Genomic DNA, 21,971 nt, shown 5'->3' with positions numbered 1-21,971 from the left:
TCAGCAGAATGCATTAAGTCCTGTAAATCTTTATTTTCCACACAGTCAGGAATCAATATCATTTTCTGTTTAAGCAGTCCAATGACATGTTGCTGATATTTTAACATATGAAATTGGCAGTTTAAAGCTCTGATTGCCAAGGTTGCTGAAGTATAAACCTTTTTACCCCATCTATCCAGCGCCCTGGAATCTCTATCAGAAGGGGTAGGATTTTTAGCAGTAGAAGCCTTAATGCCCTTGGGCACCTGCAAAATAGTCTCTGGATCTGCAACAGGATTTTTGAAAAGGAACTTGTGGGACTCAGGAACCCTGTAGTATCTGTCAGGTTTACTAGGAGCAGGAGGCAGGGAATCAGGGGCCAAACTGGATTCTGAGAAAACATCATCAACAATGTCTAGTACAGGAGGTACAGCCAAAGGCCTATGCTGAGGTAGAATAAGGAAATCCCTAAGCCTCTTTTTTGAATCAGAAAATTCCTGTCTTTCCCAGTGAAAATGCTCCCTTAAAGTATGTAAGGTTTCCCCAAAAGAAAAATCATCAGGAGGGGAAGCAGAGGGAATAGAATCCTCTGCATAAGAATCCTCATACATAGGCAAGGACAAATCCAGGTCTTCAGAAGAGTCAAAAGAAACAGAATCCTGATCAGAAGATTCATAATCGAGCTCAGCCCTAGACCTCTTTGGGGGGGGGTTTGACTACCCCTGATTAGAGTTATTAGATCTTCAGCCATTTTTATCATTTGTTTTTTTAGGCACTGGGGCCTGACTGAGCATGTGGCCTGGGCGTCAAGTTTTTAGACATGGATCGAGATTTAGGCCTTAGTAATGAAGGTGTCGATTTAATATGCAAATCCTTAGGCCTGAATACACCCTCAAAAGCCGGTGCCTGCACAGCGGCTCCAGACCCATCCAAGGTAGAGACATCCGCGGGTTTCATAGTTAAAGTACCTCGTGGCATACCGGACTCCAAATGGGTCTCAGTAGAGGCCTGCAAATCAGAAGTAGCGGGTATCAGGGGCTGTGAAAGTGCCTCACTGAGTACCGGCGAACTGGCGACTTGCTTAGGAGAAGCATCATCTGCAGTTTTGGACCTCGGCAGCCTGTCTCTGTCTTTATCTTTGTGTTTTTTCAGAATCCCAGTAGTCGGATGGCTAACCAACGATATTTCTGGATAATTAAACCAAGAACCGAAATATTTAGAGGCAAAAATATACCAATGACGGACAGTGCGCTGATTAAATAAAGCACAAAACCGACAGCAAGGTACATCATGGTCAGGGCCTAGGCAAGGAATACAGTATGAATGCAAATCTTTATGAGGTATTTGCTTTCCACACGTAATACAATTATTAACTTTTACTGACTTCGTTAAGGAGCAAGAAAAAGTTTCCCCAACGGGGTACTTAGCTTTAAGTTGAAGACTTCGGTTCTGAAACTCGAAAACAAAAAATTCAGGAGTCAGCCGACCAGCACTTGCGAACTGCTTCTGCTTCGGGCACCGCACATCAAGAAAGACTGATGTAATGGCGTTGGCTGCATGTTTTATACCCCTGATGACCTGATATCACGGAAGAAGGGACAGCAACCGACGCAGGACCCAAGACTTTGTTAATCAGGCCAACTGAGGGCAACCTGCAAGCAGATTACCCAAAATGTAATGACTACAACAGTGAAACACGAAGAACATCCAAGATATCACACATTTGAAATAAAAAAACAGTAATACAATTACTAATTACTCCTGATCTTTATTAACACTCTACCTCATTTCAAGGGTGAACTGATGGTCACTTTTCCTTTTAAAATCTTCTGGAGTCTTTCATCTTATCTCACTGCCCCCTAATTTCTTCATGTAGCCCTGGCATATCTTCACTACACAGGGGAGACATTCTAAGTGTGTGTGGGGGGGATACATAAGCAAAATAACAAGGAGAGTAACATTATGTAGAACATGTGATTTTTACAGTTTCACAGCTGGCACTATCGCTAAAACAGATACATTTACAGTGGATACTTCAGTGCTGTTGGAGCTTAGATCAGAATATAGAGATTTTGTTCATTCCTTAACAAGTTGACTGAGCAGATTCAACATCACTGGAGAGATTTTACTAAAAAAAATCCTTTTCCATATTGCAATTACAAAAGCAGAACACCTTATTACAATACTGCCTTCCAAGATTCATAAAGCAATGGGCAGATTAGCGTATCAGGGAACATGAACTGTTCAAAGGTATGTATTAGGCTAACAATCACTTGGGCCTTTTTAAGCCTAGTCATGCATCTCAGGTTCTGGTGTCCGTCATAAGTATAAGCAGGGGCTTGGAAGAGGATTTCTATAAATTTAGACCCCCCCATTTTCCTATTAGGAATAACTGTCCCTGCCTTCTACCCAATAAAAAGGTGTGTCACCTGAAACAACACAACAGTGCACCTCTAACCAGAGCTTCAGCCTTGGCACATCATAAATGCTTTAACTCCACAATGACTTTGTCTACAGAAATGGATCTAATCTCACTATCTGCTTTTTGCAGTGCCTCCTCAGATGAAGGCTTGTCTTCTGGATACAGGCGTTAAAAGTGTTCTTCCAGCACCTGACAATCTTACCAGTTAAAAGTTTTCTCTACTCCTGATGATAACAGCCTGGTCAATGTATTGCTTTCCCGTCAGTCACCAAATGCGTTGCTAAAACAGCTCTTATCTGTACGTTACTTTATATGGCGATGCAAAAATCCTCTCATACCTTGGCCTTTACTTTAGCAACAGCAATGGCTACTGTCTCCCTTACTTTAGCAACAGCAATGGCTACTGTCTCCCTTACTTTAGCAACAGCAATGGCTACTGTCTCCCTTGCTTGCCATTACTTAATTTAATCCAGAACCCACCCCCTCTGGAATGCCTCTTTCCTTTAATTGCTTTCCTTGTCACCACTGTCCGCCACTTTTATGTTAAACCAATTTTACTGTTTTTTTAAATGCTCATTTCTGAGACTTTCTAATGTGACAGGTAGAGAGAAACTGTCCAGAAACACTTTGGTCATTGCTCATTTCCACAACAATGAACATAACATACATAACCGCATATAAAAACACAATGCAAATCCTTTCCATAAGTGGAATGAATGTTAACAAAACAGACCTTCCCTCTGTACCATCTCCTACTTTTTTTTTGACTAAACATATTTTGCTGATGTGAAAACATTCACTAATGGAATCCCTCCTAAGACTATCACGGTAAGAAAAAAGAATGCATCATTTTGTGTTTTTAGCTATGCAAAGGCTTCTCTCCGTTTTGCAAATCTAAATAAATGTATATAATTTGATCTATATTTACTTCAGTTGGGCTTTTCAGTAAGCATTTTCAACCTGTTGCATTCTCTGTCAAAAATAACCTTTTTATCAGACTTGCAGGGTTTTCAGTTTGTTAATAACGTTTGCATGTTTTTGATTGTTGGGGACACAGTTCCTGAACGAGAAAGGGCTTCTTTCCACAAAGAAAATGCTGTCAACTTACTTTTTACCACTTTCTCTACACTAAGCTTGTTTTTTTTATTTCCAAGGACTGACCATTATAGATTTAGCATCTGTGAATCCTTTGCAAGACAAATGGCAGGCAACCCACTTAGGGAATAACACTAGCATTATTTTAAAGAGAAATTTGAATATTTTGGAAACCATCTTCTATGGCATGTTTTAAGTGGGCTTTATCTGGACACAGTTTCAGAACAGTTGAGAAACGTATCCAAACTTACAGCTCTAAGCTTGAATCAGGGACAAATCCAAAAAATAAAGGGGCAGGGTAAAGGACAAAAATCATGGATGTTTTTAAGTATTACTCTAATTCACTCAAAAAGTTAACTAGTCTAAAGGTTTTGCATCAAAATTCCTTTTCCGAACAACAGAAGTATGAAATTCTAATGTCTGGCATTACTGGCGGACTTTGATCTTCAGTGGCTTACCACAAAATCAAACATTTTAAGAGGAACAGGGCAAAAATATGGTATGAAATCATGGGCATTCTTCAAGATGGGGTTAGTTGAAAGGTGCATCCAGTTGTAGCACATTTCTGCAGCAGAAGCATGCTGGGCCCATGTCAGCTTACTGTTACCCACATGCATTAAAACAATTTGCAAAACTTTTTCAAATAACTTCTCTGTCCCTCTGAAGGGGCTTATGTTGACTCGCATGTAACTTCTAAAAATGTTCTTATCCTTTCAAGTTTCTAGTTAATACTTGCTAAAGTGTAGTTTACTTATTACTGTAGACATTTCTGATTAAAAACAAACTTCTAAGACACTGCAAAAGTCTACCTTGCTGTTTTAACATGCCGTCCTTAACTTCTTTACCCTGTTCCTGGCTAGTTCAGCACAGAGGTCTGCATGTACTTAAGCCATTTACTGAACTTCTCACAAGAGTTTTTGTTTAAAATGTCAAAATTTCAACTGTACCTAAATGCAAATCATTGCATAATCATATGCTTGCTACAATTTGGAAGGAAAAGGGGATAGAAAAAAAAACATTTCCATATAACTGATGCATACTTTCAAGTACATTTGTTTGCTTCCTCCTTTTACTGGGTCTTCAGTCCAGTACTGTTGTTTTAAACAGTTCCTGGCATTCTTTCTCCCACACTCCAAATTGCTCCAATCTCTAAACACCTACACAGAATGCCTGTTAAAATTTGTTGTATATTCTTAAATGACATTTACTTTGACGTCTCCTGTACCTTTATTCATAAGTGCACATTTCTCCGATTCACTTCTTTGTTCTCTCTACAATATCACTTGTGACCAGCCTCCGTGTGGATGGCAAGCAGATACACACTTTAGTTTTCTTTCATTTTTGGTGGATGAGGATACGTGCACTTCTCTCGGCTCAGGTGGTAGAACCCACAACCATTTACATTAGTAATACTGTTCATGCTGCACTCCATTACTCGTGTCAGTAATGTTGAGAAAGAATTTTATCAGCTAACAAAGTAGTACTCAATGTGGCTACAAATTTGGCTCTCATACGAACTGATAAAGCTAAGGCCTTCTCTCCTTTTACCAGGTTGCTAAGAAGATTATGTGGTCCCTTTAGTACAAAGCATACAATTTACAATTCAATTATCCATTTGCCAAGAACCTGCAATGAGGAAAAAGGGAAGCACACGTTAGTAATTGCAGTTTGCAGTCTACTGTTTTTATTGCACCCTGTGAAGAACACTCCAATTAAATTATTCTGTATTTTCTGTTTCTTTGTAGGTTTCTAACCTATTAAATGCCCCCCCCTGCAGTTTCAGTAGAGATTGCCCAAGCTGAAATCTATGGTGTACATTATCTGACTGTATCTAGGAACATAACGGTATTGTTACTATGTCATGTGGACAAGGGAAAAACCCTATGAAAAGCACTACCCAAAACATTTTAACTACAGCTCAAGTAACCTAATGATACCAGAAGAGTGAAAAAAATCCCTGGATTTAGCATTTCATCCAAAGCTGATCAAAACTGATACCTCCCAAAAATAAATATGACCCATCACATGCAGACTGCCTAATGCCCATTTGTGTGCACACTCAAAAGTTTACATACAGACTATTGGTCGTTTCACCTAAAGCAACCATGATCCTACTCCTGTACAACAGCGTATCATCACTAATGGCGCATGACAGCATTCTCACAAACACTTAACAGTACCGCTACCAGCCCCCAACAAAAAAAAAAAAAAAAAAACGAAAATATACTCATTGCACAAAGTATTACATCTGCTTTACAATGTTTACAAAGCAGAAAATGAGTATGAGGTCCAAATCTAATCTTCTCATCTTATCTAAAACCAAAGCACACTATCTTAGACTCAAGCTACTGTGGACAAACGTGTATGAAAGATAATTCTGGCAGAAGCACTTGTGAAGCAACACCAACACAACATGAAGTGTTAAGATCCAACAGATTCTACTTTTTCATGTGTATTACTACAAAGTGAATTCAAGCAGCAAGGGGACCACTGCTGTCCTGAAATGATCATACATTTGGCATAGAACAGTGTGCAGTTATCTGGCCTATTACTCTACTCTGGGACCATAACCCAGTATCTTGCGCTACTCCAGATCGGCTTTACATAGAAAAGTCACAGGCTTCGTTGCACACTTTGATGGTATGTCACACCCTGACCTGCAGCTGAAATCTCTGTTGATGGTTTGAGATCCATTTGTTAAAGTGAAGGTGGTCTGCAGATGCAGTTGAGACACTCTCACCTACTTTTCTGCATTGATGATTACACTGATAATGATCATACACCGTACTGTTACACATAAATAAAAAAAAACAGCCTTTGAGACAGAACCTAATGGAGCAGGTAACACAGCAGGATTTAGTTTCAGGTGAAAGAGTCATGAGCTAATTAATGCGGGAACATATCACATGCAATGCTAGTGAAGGTCACTTATGTGATGCTTCACTTTATCCACAACTGTAGCTCTTTGGACGAAAAGAAACCACTGACAAAAGTCAGGCATTCCGTCTTCCCTCAAGACAGTCTATCTTATGCTGTAGTAGAGAAATGTGTAGACCACCATCTGGATGGACATGTACCCAAGAGAAAAATGTGTTTTGACAGAGTAGAGTAAATGTTATTTTGTTTGCATTATATGATTTTTATCCACGTTGAGTTTGACTCTCTGACATGGTTCTAATCTTTGTGGTTGTCTGTTAATGGCCGAAGAAGCAGAGTCAAAGTAATGTCACATGCTAGCAATGACCGTCCTTCAAAAATAACTATATTCAACTAATACAAAATGTTAAAACCAGGAGTGAAAGAGGAAAAGTCAAAACTCTTCAAACCCAAACATAACAAGGAAAACCAGGATAATGATAGACAGCAATACTTATGCATGGGTGTTGTCTAGTGTTATGACAGTTTCACAGTATTTACTTAAAGCCAGCTGCTATATTTGGCGCTTATGAGCCAGAGAGGTCTTCAGCCACTAAATGTCGGTTTGTTGTAAACAGAGAATGTTTAAATTTTCTTCCCAGACAAACTATTACATTTTCACATTTTATATTTTTCAGACTACATCATACAATGAAACCAAACAACCTGACATTTAGAAACTAAGATGCCAACCCTAACCTTTAAAGCGTTACTTTTTCCTCAAGAGAAAAACAAATTGCAGAAAACCTGACAAGTAATTACAGCTTCATCTGCACTCCACACATTAATGTCCCACTTAGTAAATCCATCCATTCACCTATCTATCCATTGGCTGACTACAACTGTCGCAGTTCTTCTCTGCCACAGACACACCCCCCTATGGCCAACTTAAGCATGTCCAGTACTACCAAGTACATATTAAGTACACCGCCAGGAATTGCTTTGAATTCATAAACCTACACATTTTCAGTACAAACACCTGCAGATCTCTGCTACAGCTTGTACAGCTGTTAATAGTAAGTACGGTGCATTATGATCCCCAGCTGGAAGGAAGGAAGCAAAAGACAGAGCTACTCTTCAGGAATAAATATTTTAGTGCAGAGCAACTTGGGACTAGGCTCTGACAATGTGGCTCTACACAGTGAAGGGTCAGTGCACAAAGGAATGAAGGGGGAAAGGTCTTCAACTCCTCCTGATCCACAGACAACCAATTACGACAGCTGAAAAATGCATTCCCATCAAGGAGGCAAATGCTGTCTACTCCATATGTAAACGAGTGGCAAGCCTTTTACAACACACACATTTTATACATACATATATATATATATATATATATATATATATATATATATATATATATATATATAGATACACACACACACACACACACACACACACACACACACACACACACACACACACACACACTCCGAGTAAACTGGCTACAGTTACAGGGGGAAGGGAGTCCTGCTTGCTACTTTAAAAATACTGGCTGCAACCTCCCAGCCATTCTTTCAAAAAGTTCTTCACCCTGCGACCCATAAAAAAAACTGCTGCCGACACTGACACACACCAGCATCGTAAACATTCCAACAATATCCAGTAAGGAAGGTTATTCTGCCTGCCATCAGAAATAAATTACAGTGAAGATGAGCAGTCACTAATGTGTCAAAATAAACATATTTTGGCAAATTCTGCTGCAAATATCTTACGACTTATTTAGCACTTTCGGATCCCAATGGAGGAATTTTTCTTCTCTGCCTTCATTTCTAGGACTTTGCTGAGCTGGTACAGGAAGAGTTTTCTGTGAAGGTCTGTAAAAAGATTACGGGAGTCTCTCCCAGAAGGTAATGACCTCTAAAAATGGTTTCTGAACAGGGGGAAAAAGTCATTTAGATGTACCCTTAAGTCCCTGAGTGGGGCATTTCAATTCAAACATACTCATCCTTCTATAGAAGGACTTTCAAATCTTGCGTGCAATATTACAAAACATTATTATCAAGACTTCCGGAACTCCTTTAATCTAAAACAGGGTCCAGTATAACAGTGGTCTAGAGATGGATTTTGCTTCCAGTGAGGGAAATGGACATTTCTATTAAACAGCTGTCATAATATGACAGGCAGTTGGACTGGCTAGAGGTTTGGGTTTTGACAAGACAAGAAATGAAAAGAAATAAAAAAAAGATTGGTGAAGTGTCTTACTAAATGAAACATTTCAAATTCGTACTGAAACTCTGGACAGTTTTTTTCTCTTGGACAGTAACAGTGAAAACAGGCATGATTTTAACAAAGCAGTTAACTATTAATACAGACTCTTGTTTCAAAGGGTATGCCTAACTATACAAATAAAAAGAATTGTCTGAAGAATTACATGTGGTAGAGCAAATTCAGTGATTTACATCTGCCTCCTACAATCACCAGTACTCTGGGGGCTGAAAGACAGGAGAGACCAAAGCTCAGGGCACACTATGGGGACGTAGGTTGCCGTTCTCACTTTGCCTCGTTCTGGTGCACAGCAGTCCATTAGCAATGTACAACAAGGGGATGTGATTCTAGATTTTTAAAAGTCATTATTCTGTAAGCTGCCATACAGCATTCAGAGATCTGTCATTAAAATTTTTAATGAGCAAGTGGGCAGCAAACAAGAAAAGCAAATTAAATGTCAAACAGGACTAGTTAAGGAACCTTAATTACATTTTAAAAAGAAACAATATGCCTGCAAGTCTAAAACTATTTAATCACACATTCAATGAATACATACATACATTTTAAAATGCTTTGCAAACACTGACTGCACCTGAAACACAGGACAAAAAGCTAGAACCCACATGGATAATGAAAGGCAGACCTAACGTAAAGCCATAAGGTGTTGTTTTCGTTTGTCTTTTCGGCTTTTCCCGGTTAGGGGTCGCCACAGCAGAACTCCAGTCTGCAAATGATTGGCAGTAGATTTTTTTTTTTTATGGTGCAGAGTTGTCAGCCCGACGGCCAACCTTCAGTGAAGGACTTCCATTCACTCATGTCTTTCGAACGCCACTCGACCGCAGGGAGGACACGCAAATACACTGGTTCTGTACCACTTGTATCAATTACAGAACTTAGCAACATTTACCTCTGAACTGTTAGCTTATTTTACCGTTACAATACACCTACTGCACTACTTGTAAACAAGTTATTACTTTCGTTTTCCAACAAGGTCATAGCTGAAATGGGCCCTTGCACCCAGTCTTAAACACAACTAGGAACTCCAGTATAAATACTATGTGCTGCAAGAGAAGGGAGGAAAAGGAAACAACTAAACACAACTAGTTTCATGACAGACACTGCTAGGAAATCAAACTGATGAATTTTTCTACCTTGCAAAGTATTCTTAACAAGAAAAAACTGTCTGTTGACAGTCTGGTGCACAAAAGATTCACACTTGTAGCTGTCCACAGACTATGTTAAGGGTATTAGGTTCACAGGGGTATACTAGGCTAATGACCACTAGGGCATTTATGCGCCTAGATAAGCAACCAAAATGTGACCCACAAGTTTTATGCTTTAGACATTTTTATAAGGATGATTTTTAGCTTTGACGTGAAATACTTATTACCTCTGTCCATCAGGGACATAGGCGCAAGACGAGAAGTGAAACTTATGTTCTTCCACCCAATTGTCCATGTTGCACTTAAATATGATAAGGGAAGGAATTTGCATCACATGGATGGGGAGCCTATTCCAGAGAATGGGAATTCTCCAAAATAAATATCCATCTCTCCAAAATGTCCTATATATGGTCACAAGCAAAATTCATGTCTTTTGGATCTAGTAGTTATGATGCGGTTTGTTTTGTGGATGCGCAAAAATATTCACCAAAGCTAGGTCCAAGGATGCATTGTACGACAGGCACAGGTCACCTCTCAGTAGTCTGTATGCGAATGAGGATAGAGACAGGGCTTTAAGGCAATCTGGACAGCACATTGCATTTATGCTCTATATTATTTTTGTAAGGAATCTATGTGGATGTTCCAGTTCCTGCATGTGTCTGGTCAGGTACATGCCGAAGGGGGCATTACACTCTATGATGGGTCTGATGAAGACAGAGTGCAGTAGTATGATGACTTCCCTGGACCTAGATGCCACGCCCTTACTCACAAGTTGAGCAATACAGTATTGTCTTACTATCTTGGACACATGTTGGTTGAAGGCTAGGTTACCGTCTACATGAGTTTAAATATTCCTAACTAGTAGATCAACACTCAGAGCTGTTTTACTAATGACATAACTTGCTGGAAGGCCATCTTCCCAAAAGATGCACTTCTTGGCAACAGTCACTTGCCTGTGTTAGACCTTCATGTAGGATGTTTTCACCTTGGTGGGATTCTATGACTGCTTCCAGCTTGCAATTATCTGCAACTGGCAGCCATGGAGCTCTGACATTGGCTCTAACCTCTGAGTAGTAGATGCCCTAAGGGATTCCACTGGTTACTAGCCTATTTGTGGAGGTGGCCTCACTGATACTAACCTCCTGGGTCCCACCCACGAGCCAGTTGGCTATCCAGCACATTATAAAGGGGTTTATGCCTAGCTCCATTAGTTTAACAATACCTATGTGGGTTACTGGATCAAATGCCTTACCATGATAAAGATGGGCAGTATGCATTGATTTACCACTGAACATTAATTTAGTGACCTTTTCAAAGAAGTCCACTAGGTTTAGTAGGCATTATCTTCCTTTGACAAAGCCAGATTGGGACTGATCCAGAGTCTGGAGGTCTCACGTCTTTGTTGATCAGTTCCACAATAATTGTCTCCATGGCTTTGCAAAGAAGACTAGTCCGATTAATGGGTCTGTAGTTTCCTGGATCCATTGATGGTCCTCCCTTACGAAGGGGGATGACCATTGCAGTCTTTCATTCTTGTGACAAAAAGCCAGTTTTGAGGCTACAGCTAAACAGTGTCTCCAGTGTACCCAGTAGGTCATATTTTAGGCTATTACCATTGAGAATGCATTCTTAGCTTTAGTGAGTGCAGCCAAGACATGCTCCCTTGATAAAGCTGGAGGGTTTATGTTTGAGAATATTTCTAATGAAGGAGGCTGGGAGTGAATAGCGGGTAAAACTAGAACTGAATTTGTCATCCAACAGGTTCGCTATATCAGAAAACTCAGTGAATGTGGCACCATTGACCATCAATTCAGCACACTGCTGTGTGCTGCCCTTGAGGTTTCTGACATAGCTGAATAAAGGCCTTATGGTTCCCTTTTGCCTGGGAAGCTATCTAACATTTAAATTGGCTTTATTTGACCTAATTATCCCTCTTAGTTGCCTGTTTAGTGTGATGTGCTTTCTGGGTTCGGGGGGGGGGGCACTGAATTTTGACAATCTATAGCTTACTATTAGATAGTTTGCCTTGGAATAGTTCCTATTACTGGGTTTACTGAGGCTATAGAGTTGATTTTGATTTTGAAAGAGACAGCTTGATGGTCGTACTTTACCAGAGATTCCATGACATGGGGGGGTGCAGCTTTCTCCCATATTTTTAAGTACAAGGTCCAGTATGTTGGAGCCTCCGGTGGGCATATGCACTAATTTGTCAAGGATGTTTGTGTTTACAAAGTCTAGGAATCTCTGTGCATGCAAGTGTGTAAGGTTCCCAGTCTATAGAAGGATTAATTAAAGTGCCCCATGAGTAGGGTGTTTGGTTGGATTGTATGCATCTCCAGTAGGTCCAAATATGTGCTGTGAGTTTCTTGGGACATGGAGGGTGACCTGGCTAGGATATGGTACATGATTTTATCTATGGTGATGTGCAAGTGGAGAAACTCCAGCATGTCATCCTGTCTGACCACCCTAGAGGTATGCTTATTACTGATGTATATAGAGACACCTCCACTTTTAGCCTCTGTCTAGTCTAAAAGTGTGAAAGGTACTGAAACTCTGCACTGCCAGGGTACTTTATGCAGCTTTAAACTCCCAGTAACTGCACAGATGTCCTGACATTAAGTAGTAACACCTTGAGGTTTATTTGAGTTGATTTTGCTATGTCAGTAGGTTGGTCAATTTGTCATTGCCTAAAAAAGGCACTATGGGGGTGGATAAAGTTGTAGCCAGTAATCAAAAGCCTAGAGCACAGAAGCTCAGCGCATCCTTAAAGTAATGTGATCCGTTAACCATGTCCTCCCATGCTGACAAAAACTGGATCCCCTTAGAATGGCACCAGAAACCAAGTCAACTGTCAAAATCGATCATCGTTTGTTCATACCGTGGCATCATCCTCAGTGAAGGTAATACGTCACTCGATACTAGACTCATACCAGCCTGACACACACAGTCAGAGAGCTCCATAATGTCTCTCTTCATATAGTACAGGGAGGTATGTCTCAGGGTATTTTCACCTACATGGCCTATGACAGAATCAAACCTGTGATGTAATGATTTGTTTGCATGCATAATTTGGTGGATCCTGGATCTTGGATCCATATAGGTAACTAATCGTTAACTTCTTGTTCAGCTTGGTTAGAGGGACATCAGTACATCTTACAATGGAGTCACCTATGACAAGGTTCCTGGGGACTGTGTTAGAGTGCCTTAAGGGTTTTGTTTTTGAGACATTTAGTGCGATGGTATGTGTGGTGTTAGATGTTTTTGCTGAGTGCTTTTGTGTTTGCTGAGGAACAGCTTTGCCAACAGGTAATCTAGGTGATCTTTGTTGATTAGGACGATTGCATTTAAGTACCTCAGCATACATTGGTGTATGTGTTATGCTGTGTGCTACGATTTGACAACTTGAAGTGTGCTTCTATGTGACAGTTTAGTCTCCAGTGACACTGTAAGTACACCTCTCGCATACAGTATCTCCAGTGACACTGTAAGTACACCTCTCGCATACAGTATCCGTTACTTTAAGGATTAAATAGCTGTTGGTAAATATGAGGCAATTCCTACATTGTCTCAAGACATCCATATCCACAAGGCTGGCTACAGAAAGGTCAAACCACATCAGTTGTGGGTAAATCCTGATATATCTACACACACAGTTGTGGATTACTGCTTTATTATACCTTTCTCCTATATTTTGTTGACAACGTTTCTACTTCTATAGTTCTCCGAAAGAACGAACTGAATATTTAGAGAAAATAAAACTCTGAATTGCACTCCAATGCAATGTTTTAAAGTTTTCAGATATCTTTAATATGAGTACTGAATATTTGCAGAAAACATGTCTGATTGTTTAAAAATGAAAAACACTTAAATGTTCAAAAGCGCTAAGTTGCTTAAAGTGTCTGCCATTTTGAAATAGTTGGGCTCCACAGGATTGCACTGATATTGTATTTTAAAATGTCTGAAGTATATATAACCATTTGTTACGTTCCTACTTTCCCTTAAACACTGTAGGTACAGTATCAGTAATTTGTTACTGCTTAAGTTTTTTATTTCCCCTGGTGGGTGGAGTAATATTTGGCACCTGTGAGACAGGTTTAGCTGATCTGTCTACCCCTGAAGAATTTTAGAGTCATCTGTTTGTTTTATCCAGGGTTTCTTATTTCTTTCTTTCTTTCTGCTACAATGCACTCATGTGAGGGAGACTCACCTTTTGAAATGCACTGTATGTGCTGACAAATTTAAACTACAAAGATCGTCAAGTATGTACGTTTGAATATATAGGTATAAAAAGGACTGTCCAACTGCAAGCATCATATATCTGAAATCATCTGGCAAGAACTACACTATTCTGCTGCTTGACTTCATTAACGCTTTTGCTGAGTACAGCAGTTCATGAAACCTTTGGTGGTAAGCCCAAGTGTTGCAATTAATGGCACGTTCAGCTCTAAATACTAAAAGCATTTAAATCCAGGCAAGTCTTTCAGGCAGTTTACTTTTACCAGACTTAGTTGTTCCAATTCAACACCCCATCCCCAGACTACAGGCCCGTGTCAGACATTCACTAATACTCAGTTGTGCTACATACCCCTCCAACGTCGTTGGCTCCTCACAGGACTCTAGAATGGGATTCCCTGGTTATGGGTTCTGACCCTTATTACTGTCTCAGCCTGGAGCACACTGCTTCTCTGAATATAATGGTAAGTTCTTCTGCTTGAGGGGTCCCATCCTCACGGCTAGAAAGAAAACAGTGCCACGACAGAAGGAATCTTACCGTATGTCCAGTATTCTTCTTTGTAATCTGACAACTTGAAGGACTGCCTACACCTGTATTTTCTTGGAAATGGTATCTGTACTCATATTAATATGCCTCTCAATCTCTTGCTTCTCTGCCCTCTTGCTATCCTGCAATTTACTATCATGCAGAGCTATGTTTCAATCGATAGGATGCTGCCATACACACACACACACACACACACACACACACACACACACACACACACACACACACACACACACACAAAAGCAACATGGTGCTTGATAATGAAACAAGAAGTTATGTACTCACTATAACGTTCAATGTATGTAGTCCATCTCACCTCATATTCTTACCCGTGGGTTCGGAGCCGAACCTCGGCTCCGACTCGGCCATACTCTAACTCGAAGTCTTCAACTGGCTCGTGGCTAAGAGATATCCCATGTTGCAATGCACCTAACTCCCACATCTTGTTTGCTGCGAGCTCAAATACACATACACACACACAAACACATTGAGAGGAAGAACCAACTCAACATATCAAGAAGGAATGCTGAAACCAGAGACTCGTCCTCTAGGCCCTCCAGGAGGGGGTAGGTGGGTGGGTTAGTAAGAATGTGAGGTGAGATGGACTACATACATCGAACGTTATGGTGAGTACATAACTTCTTGATGTTATGTAGTCCAATCTCGCCTACATTCTTACCCGTGGGACAGCGTCCCTAGCACCTAGGCCTTGGGCGGCTCACTGGAAAATACTCCTGAGCACTGTGGAACCAAATGAGGATCTGCCCCTTGATCCAATTTGTAATGACTAATAAAGGTGTGAGGAGATGCCCAAGTAGCTGCAGCACAAATATCATCCATAGACATCCTAGCCTGAAAGGCAGTAGAAGTAGACACCAAACGCATAGAGTGAGCCTTTACCTTGCCATTTGAAGAATAGATGAAGGAAATGCAGCTAGAAATCCATCTGGACAGAGCTACTTTGGAAACTGAAATCCCTAGTCTATTGTCTGAAAATGAGACAAAGAGTTGATCAGATTTCCTAAAATCTTTTGTTCTATGTAAACAGAAACTTAATTGTCTGTGGACATCTACCTGATGAAACTTAAATTCTGCCTTGTTAGAGAATTCAGGGAAAAACACAGGCAACTCAATACATTGAGATTGACTACTGAAGCAACCTTAGGCATAAAAGAAGGATTAGGTCTAAGTGAAACCCTATCCTTGTGAAATATCAAGTAAGGGGGCCGGACTGATAAAGCTTGGAGTTCAGAGACCCACCTAGCCGAAGTGATGGCTATCAAAAAGAGTGTCTTCAAAGACAAAAATTTAATGTCACAGGCTGCCGCAGGCTCAAAAGGAGGCGAGGTAAGCTGCTGTAGCACAAAATTAAGATCCCATGGCATAACAGATCAAAGATCAGAGGTCGAAGTAGCATAGTCCCTTTGAGAAAGGCCCTACAAAGTCTGTGTGCCGTTATACTGGGTTCATTAGCAACATGAAAAGTAGAAATGGCTGCCAACTGCACTTTGATAGTTGCCACAGCAGATCCCTGTCTAAACAGTTGAGACAGAAACTCTAAAACTGATAAGATGGGAGCTGTATAGGGATCAATCTGTCTTACATGAGCCCAAATGGAGAATCTCTTCCACTTACTGGAGTAAATCTTCCTAGTAGAAGGCTCGTGGAAGGAAGACAGAATATGAACCACCTCCGGTAAAAAATCATGAAGCCTGACTACGGACGGAATTGGAGCAGCCATGCTGTCAACCTGAGGGTCTGGATGGAGGGGTGGAACTGCCCTGACATACGAGTCAACAGATCCGGATCTGGGTCCAGAATCCACGGCTCGTTCATTACATAAGGGTGAAGAAAAGGAAACCAGATCTGACGAAGCCAGTGTGGAGCAATCAGTATCATTTTGCTTCCCAAAGACTGTGCTTTCTGAATAACCTTCATTATCAGAGGAATTGGAAGGAAGGCATAGAGAAGACCAGAGGGCCAATCGTGAACTACAGCACCCCTGAGTGCCTCCCCTTCCGGAATAAGGGTGAAGTAGCTGCTGCATTTGGCATTGAGGGGGCAGGCAAATAGATCGTAGCAAGGCTGACCCCATCTGTGGAAAATCCATTCCGCCACTTGTTCGTTCAGGGACCACTCATGAGTCATCAGAATAGCTCTGCTCAGCCTGTTGGCAATCATGTTGGACTTCCCCAGAATGTGCATTGCCACTAGAAAGCGCTGGGAAGTTACTGCCCACTGCCACAATCAAAGAGCCTCTCTGCAAAGAGGATATGACCTGGTTCCTCCCTGCTTGTTCAGATACCAGATCACTGACATGTTGTCTGAGTGGACTGCAATTGTCCCATGAGGAAGAAAGCTTTGAAGTGCTTGCAATGCTAATAGCACCACTCTCATCTTTAAGACATTGATATGCAAATGGATCTCGTGTTCCTGCCATGTGCCCTGGGCAGCCCTGCCAATATAATGCCCCCCCCACACACCCTATCCAGGAGGCATCTGTGGTCACAGTGGAAATCAGAGGTGGAAGAACGAAAGGCATACCCATGTTGAGATTGCTGGTCTGAAGCCACCAGCGCAGATCCGGCTTGCACCTGTCTGTTATTACAATAAGATGGGAGAGAGGAAGGTGCTGAAGAGACCATTGGGCAAAAAGTAGCCACTGAAAAATCCTCATGTGAAGTCTTGCAAGAGGGACTAGCATAAGCGTGGCAGCCATGGTACCAAACAGCTGAAGGACCACTTTTGCCTTGACCTTCTTCAGTGGTAGTACAGCGTAGACTTGCTGCTGTAAAACCTGAACTCTCTCTTCTGGCAGGAAAACCCTCATGAGCACTGTGTCTAATTCGGCGCCGATAAAGGTAACACGCTGCGAGGGTAACAATGCAGACTTTTCCCAATTAAGGTGATTCCCAGACTTTTGCACAGTGAAATAGTGGCGTCCCTGGTCTGTAGTAGTAGATGCCCGGTGGTGGCAGACAGGAGCCAGTCGTCCAGGTACGGAAACACTTGGAATCCCAGACGTCTCAAGTGAGCTGTTACCACTGCCATGCATTTGGTGAACACCCTGGGGGCTGTGGTGAGACCAAACGGCTGGGCGCAAAGCTAGAAGTGTAGGTGACTTATGGATGCCCTGTCCATTTTTATATGGTAGTAAGCATCCTTGAGGTCGATGGAGCACATCCACACATCTTTCCCTAATAACGGGAGAATTGACTGTAACGTGACCATGCAGAACTTGGGCTTCTCTACATGAAGGTTCAAACGACTGAGATGCAAAATGGGTCTCAGGTCTCCTGCTCTTTTCAGCACCAAAAAGAATCTGGAGTAAGTCCCTAATCCTACTTGGTCTGAGTGGATGGGCTGGATGGCTCCTTTTAACAGCAACTTTGACTGGGTGGGACATCTGGGATTCTCCTGTTTGGAGGGGGAGATGAAAGAAAGGGAATATGATAACCTCTGGAGATTATCTCGAATACCCACTCGTCTTGGGTGATGTCTCGGCAGGCTTCTGGGTATAGAGAAATGCGACCCCTGACTGGCTCCAGAGATGCACAGTTGGGCCTCCTCTCAGGAGCGCTGGTAGGGAGAGCTACAAAAGGAATCACGGTCTCCCTGGTTACGCGGGGCCTCCTCTGCCTCTAGGGCGGCGTCTACCTGAATTTTCACCCCCTCCTCTGCCTCTGGAGGGGGAATCACTCTGTGCATCATGAAAAAACCTCTGTGATTTTCTGAACCACATTTTTCCACCCTTCTGGCCCTTGGGATAAGGTCTAGAAGGCATGGAAAAATGGACTCCCATGGCAGACAGGGTTTTTCCTTCCTGCTTGCACCTAGTGAGAGTATCCTTCACCTTGGTTCCAAATAAGGATGAAGCGTCAAAGGGTGCATTGGTGAAGGTAGACTTGAAGGCCTCCGAAAAGTTGCACAGGCGCATCCAGGTGTGTCTCCTAAGAGAGACTCCGGAACCTGTAGCCCTGCTCGCTCCATCGGCTGCATACAAGATCAGCCTCATGGAGGAGTTAGTAACAGAATTTAGGGTAGACATCTGAGCATTGACTTTCTGAGCCACAGTATCAGACACGTTACCCTGTAGAGAATCTCCCAACTTCTTTACGAGATCTCTTTGGAGCCATGTAAAATGCGAGAAGTAGTTCAGCGACTGCAGTGTAAAGGCCACTGAAGAGAACACATGCTTCCGATACCTGTCCATAGCCCTGGACTCCTTGTTAGGGGATGGAGGGTAGATGAACTTTCTGCAAGTTCCTTCTTGTTGGCTGCTGCCATCACCATGGCATCTACTGGAATGCCTTTTGTAAGAAATTCTTTATCAGAGGGAGCGGACAAAAACTTGTTGGGTCTCCTAGGGACCGGTTCCACACTGTCTGTAGTTTCCCACACTTTTTGACAAACGAGGTCCAGGAGCTCGAACGGGGAAAAACCCAAGATGTGGAGGGCTGGGACCCAAAGGCCTTCAAGAAGATCGACTCCCCCTCAGAAAGGGCTTTAGATGGCCAGTCGCCTCTATGTCTCAGTATTTCCAAGATATCTAAAAAAGAGATATCATCAGAAGACGATTTAGGGGACCCCTCTAACTCCTCGAGGTCGGTGTCAGATGTGAGGGACTCATCTTGGGAGTCAATGTGCTTCCTCTTGCACACTCTCTTTCTGGGTGGCTCCACAGGTAAAAAACCCGGGGAGGCCTCAGAAAGCTGGGGACCACTCATGGAGGTATCCTGAGGCCTTAGATCTCCGCTTGTCCATAGATAGAGGGTGATCTGATACCTATATCGGTGCTGGAGGGGGAAGAGTGTCGGTACTGTAAGATGCAGCTGATGACCTGGCCAGCACACTCCTCATGACCTCGAAAGCTGATCCCCCGTAGCTCCGAAGGTCGACTAACCGCAGAAGACAGCCTCGGAGCTGAGGAAATAAGGTCTGAAGCCAATGTCGGGTCCACGCTCACCCGAGCCAAAGTGCAGAGAGGAAGGCTCGGAGCTGAAGATTGACTCGATACCTCCCTCTCGGCTCCGTCCGGCAAGCTGGGAATCCTGGACCCCATGGACGGTGCTGACGGGGTCGGAGCGGAGATCAGAGCAGAGATGCCAGAAGGGGCTACTGGAGCCGATCTCAAGGCATCAGATGGAACTGACAACTCTGGCTCTGAAGAAAGGTCTGGAGGAGGAACAGCCAAAGATGAAGGGAGGATGGGCTCCGGAGCAGTTTGGGCCGGAGATGAAAGCAATTTAGCCAGCACCGATGACTGGAGCAGTTTCTTCACCACTCTACGTAGTCATCGGAAAGTGTCCTGGAGGATCTAGAGGACAAAGTCGGGGATCTGGCTCTCCCTATAGAGGGAGACCTACGAGTCGGGGAGACAGGTCGAAAAACTGGAGACCGGCTCCGAATTGACAAATCCAACACCGGCTCCAATAAACCTGGAGCTGATGTAGACATCACTGAAGCACTGTATTCTGTTGGCCCCAAAGCCAGTGGAGCCGAAGAAGCAATTGTAGTTTTAATAATTTTCTCTGGCGGCTCCGAGGAGACTGACGGAGCCGGAGAGTGCTTCTTAGATGATTTTTTGTCTGATTTGGAAGGAAAAGACTTGGAAGTGGAGGATCTTTCCAAATCCTCTTCAAAAGAAGGCTTCAGCAATCCTCTTAAAATTAGCTTGTTCTTCCTCTCTTACAGCATGCGGGGGCTGAAAGCGTGACAGAACAAGCAGGATTCCTGTAAATGAATAGCCCCCAAGCAATACACGCACATAGAGTGCCCATCTGTCAAAGACATTTTGCTGTTACACTTAACACACTTTTTGAAGCCCGAAGGCCTGTGCTCTTTAGACTCCTTAGACATGTTGAGACAAGAACACACACACACACATGGGAAAATGGTAGGGCACCTTCACCACAGAAAAAAGAAGCGCAGGAAACTAGAGCCTCTAACTCAAATGGCCTAGAGACTGCGAGGTAACCACAGGGAGGACTAGGTCCTCTAAGTTAAATGGGCCTAGCCCAGGAAAAAACAGGGAAACAACAAACAGTCACACCACAAGGAACCCGCTGACAAGGGGGATTAACCTGCTACACAATCAAAACAAGAACAAGAACAACAGAAAAAAAACAGGGGAGGACAAGGTCCTCTAACTGAAACGGGCCTAGCCTGTAAACACCAAGGGAAACGGGATACCATAAAAGTTCAATAAACCATTAGAAGTAAAAACGCACACACACTACCTATTAACATAGCTTTTGGAGCTACTAAATTGAACACATAGTAGAAAATTTGTACTTGGCCACGGCCAAGAGCGAGACCACGTCCAAGCTGTACGAGCGGCAAACAAGATCTGGGGGTTAGGCGCACTGCAGCATGGGATACCTCAGACACATGCCAATTGAAGACTTCGAGCTAGAGTATGGCCGAGTTCAAGCCGAGGTTCAGCTCCGAACCCACGGGTAAGAATGTAGGTGAGACTGGACTACAGAACATCTCTTGTTCACACACACAGTCTCTTCCTAACAGTCTATCATCCACATCAAGATTCAAAGTCAGTTTCCTTTCAAACACGACTACTATGAACAACATCTACTTCTTATCAGCAGTATAATATTAGCAGGAAGGTACAATCTGATAAGATTCAAAGACTGCAATGTTTTATTATGACACATACATTTGACTACCCGATACTACTGTACATAAAGTTTACCAACATCACTTACCTTACACAACTTGCATATCAGCCAATAATCATAGTTCACAACACTACACCCCTGCACCTCTAAAGAGTTTAACTCTGCCTTTGGTCAAGGCCAAGAATGAAAATGGTCCCTTTACTTTCTGTTGTAGCCGCAGGCTGTGATGGCCACCACTCTCAACAATATGAGGACCAGGTCTATCATCCTTTAATTTACTCCACTGTTCCAATAACTAATGGTAATAAAACAAAAACAAAACAGAAATATAACTCAGAATAATTTAAGTAAACAAGTGAGGTATGGACCTAACATTTAGCCAATGTGCACTGTTGCCTTGCTCTATGGTCTAACTCAGCCATTCCAAAAAACGTTCACACTGTTCACTGCAGAGCTGACCTGCATACACTGGCTTCATGTGCCTTTCTTCTCACTTAATTCTGAGCTCACTGTTTTACAATGTTAGCTTTTCCAACATGCAATTTAATCTTACTACTTCATTCATAGACAGCAGTAAGTTTACAAAAAAGGCTAATTAAGATTTTCCAATGATAGGCACCCTTATGGCGGTTAATGTTTCCAACCCTGTAGAGCTGACAAAGGATTGCTACATACTATGCCACTCTTAAGACATAATCCAATAAAATAAATAAATAAATCACTGATGGTTGTTTTAGCTAAGCAGTCATTCAGAGGAGGATGCCAACAGTGCTGCC

General features: G+C 42.4%; 1 protein-coding gene across 6 annotated transcripts in view; it reads right to left on the bottom strand.

Moving 5' to 3' along the window:
- PPP3CA (protein phosphatase 3 catalytic subunit alpha) overlaps window positions 1–21,971 on the bottom strand; it is a 2,125,362-nt gene that overhangs the window by 1,678,807 nt on the left and 424,584 nt on the right. The window lies entirely within an intron of this gene.

Source organism: Protopterus annectens, chromosome 2.part1 (genome assembly GCF_019279795.1).
Source record: "Protopterus annectens isolate FY-2018-M chromosome 2.part1, PAN1.0, whole genome shotgun sequence".
NCBI classification, from domain to species: domain Eukaryota; kingdom Metazoa; phylum Chordata; order Ceratodontiformes; family Protopteridae; genus Protopterus; species Protopterus annectens.
Note: the sequence above shows the minus strand (reverse complement) of the source record. Positions and strands in the feature narration are given on the sequence as shown.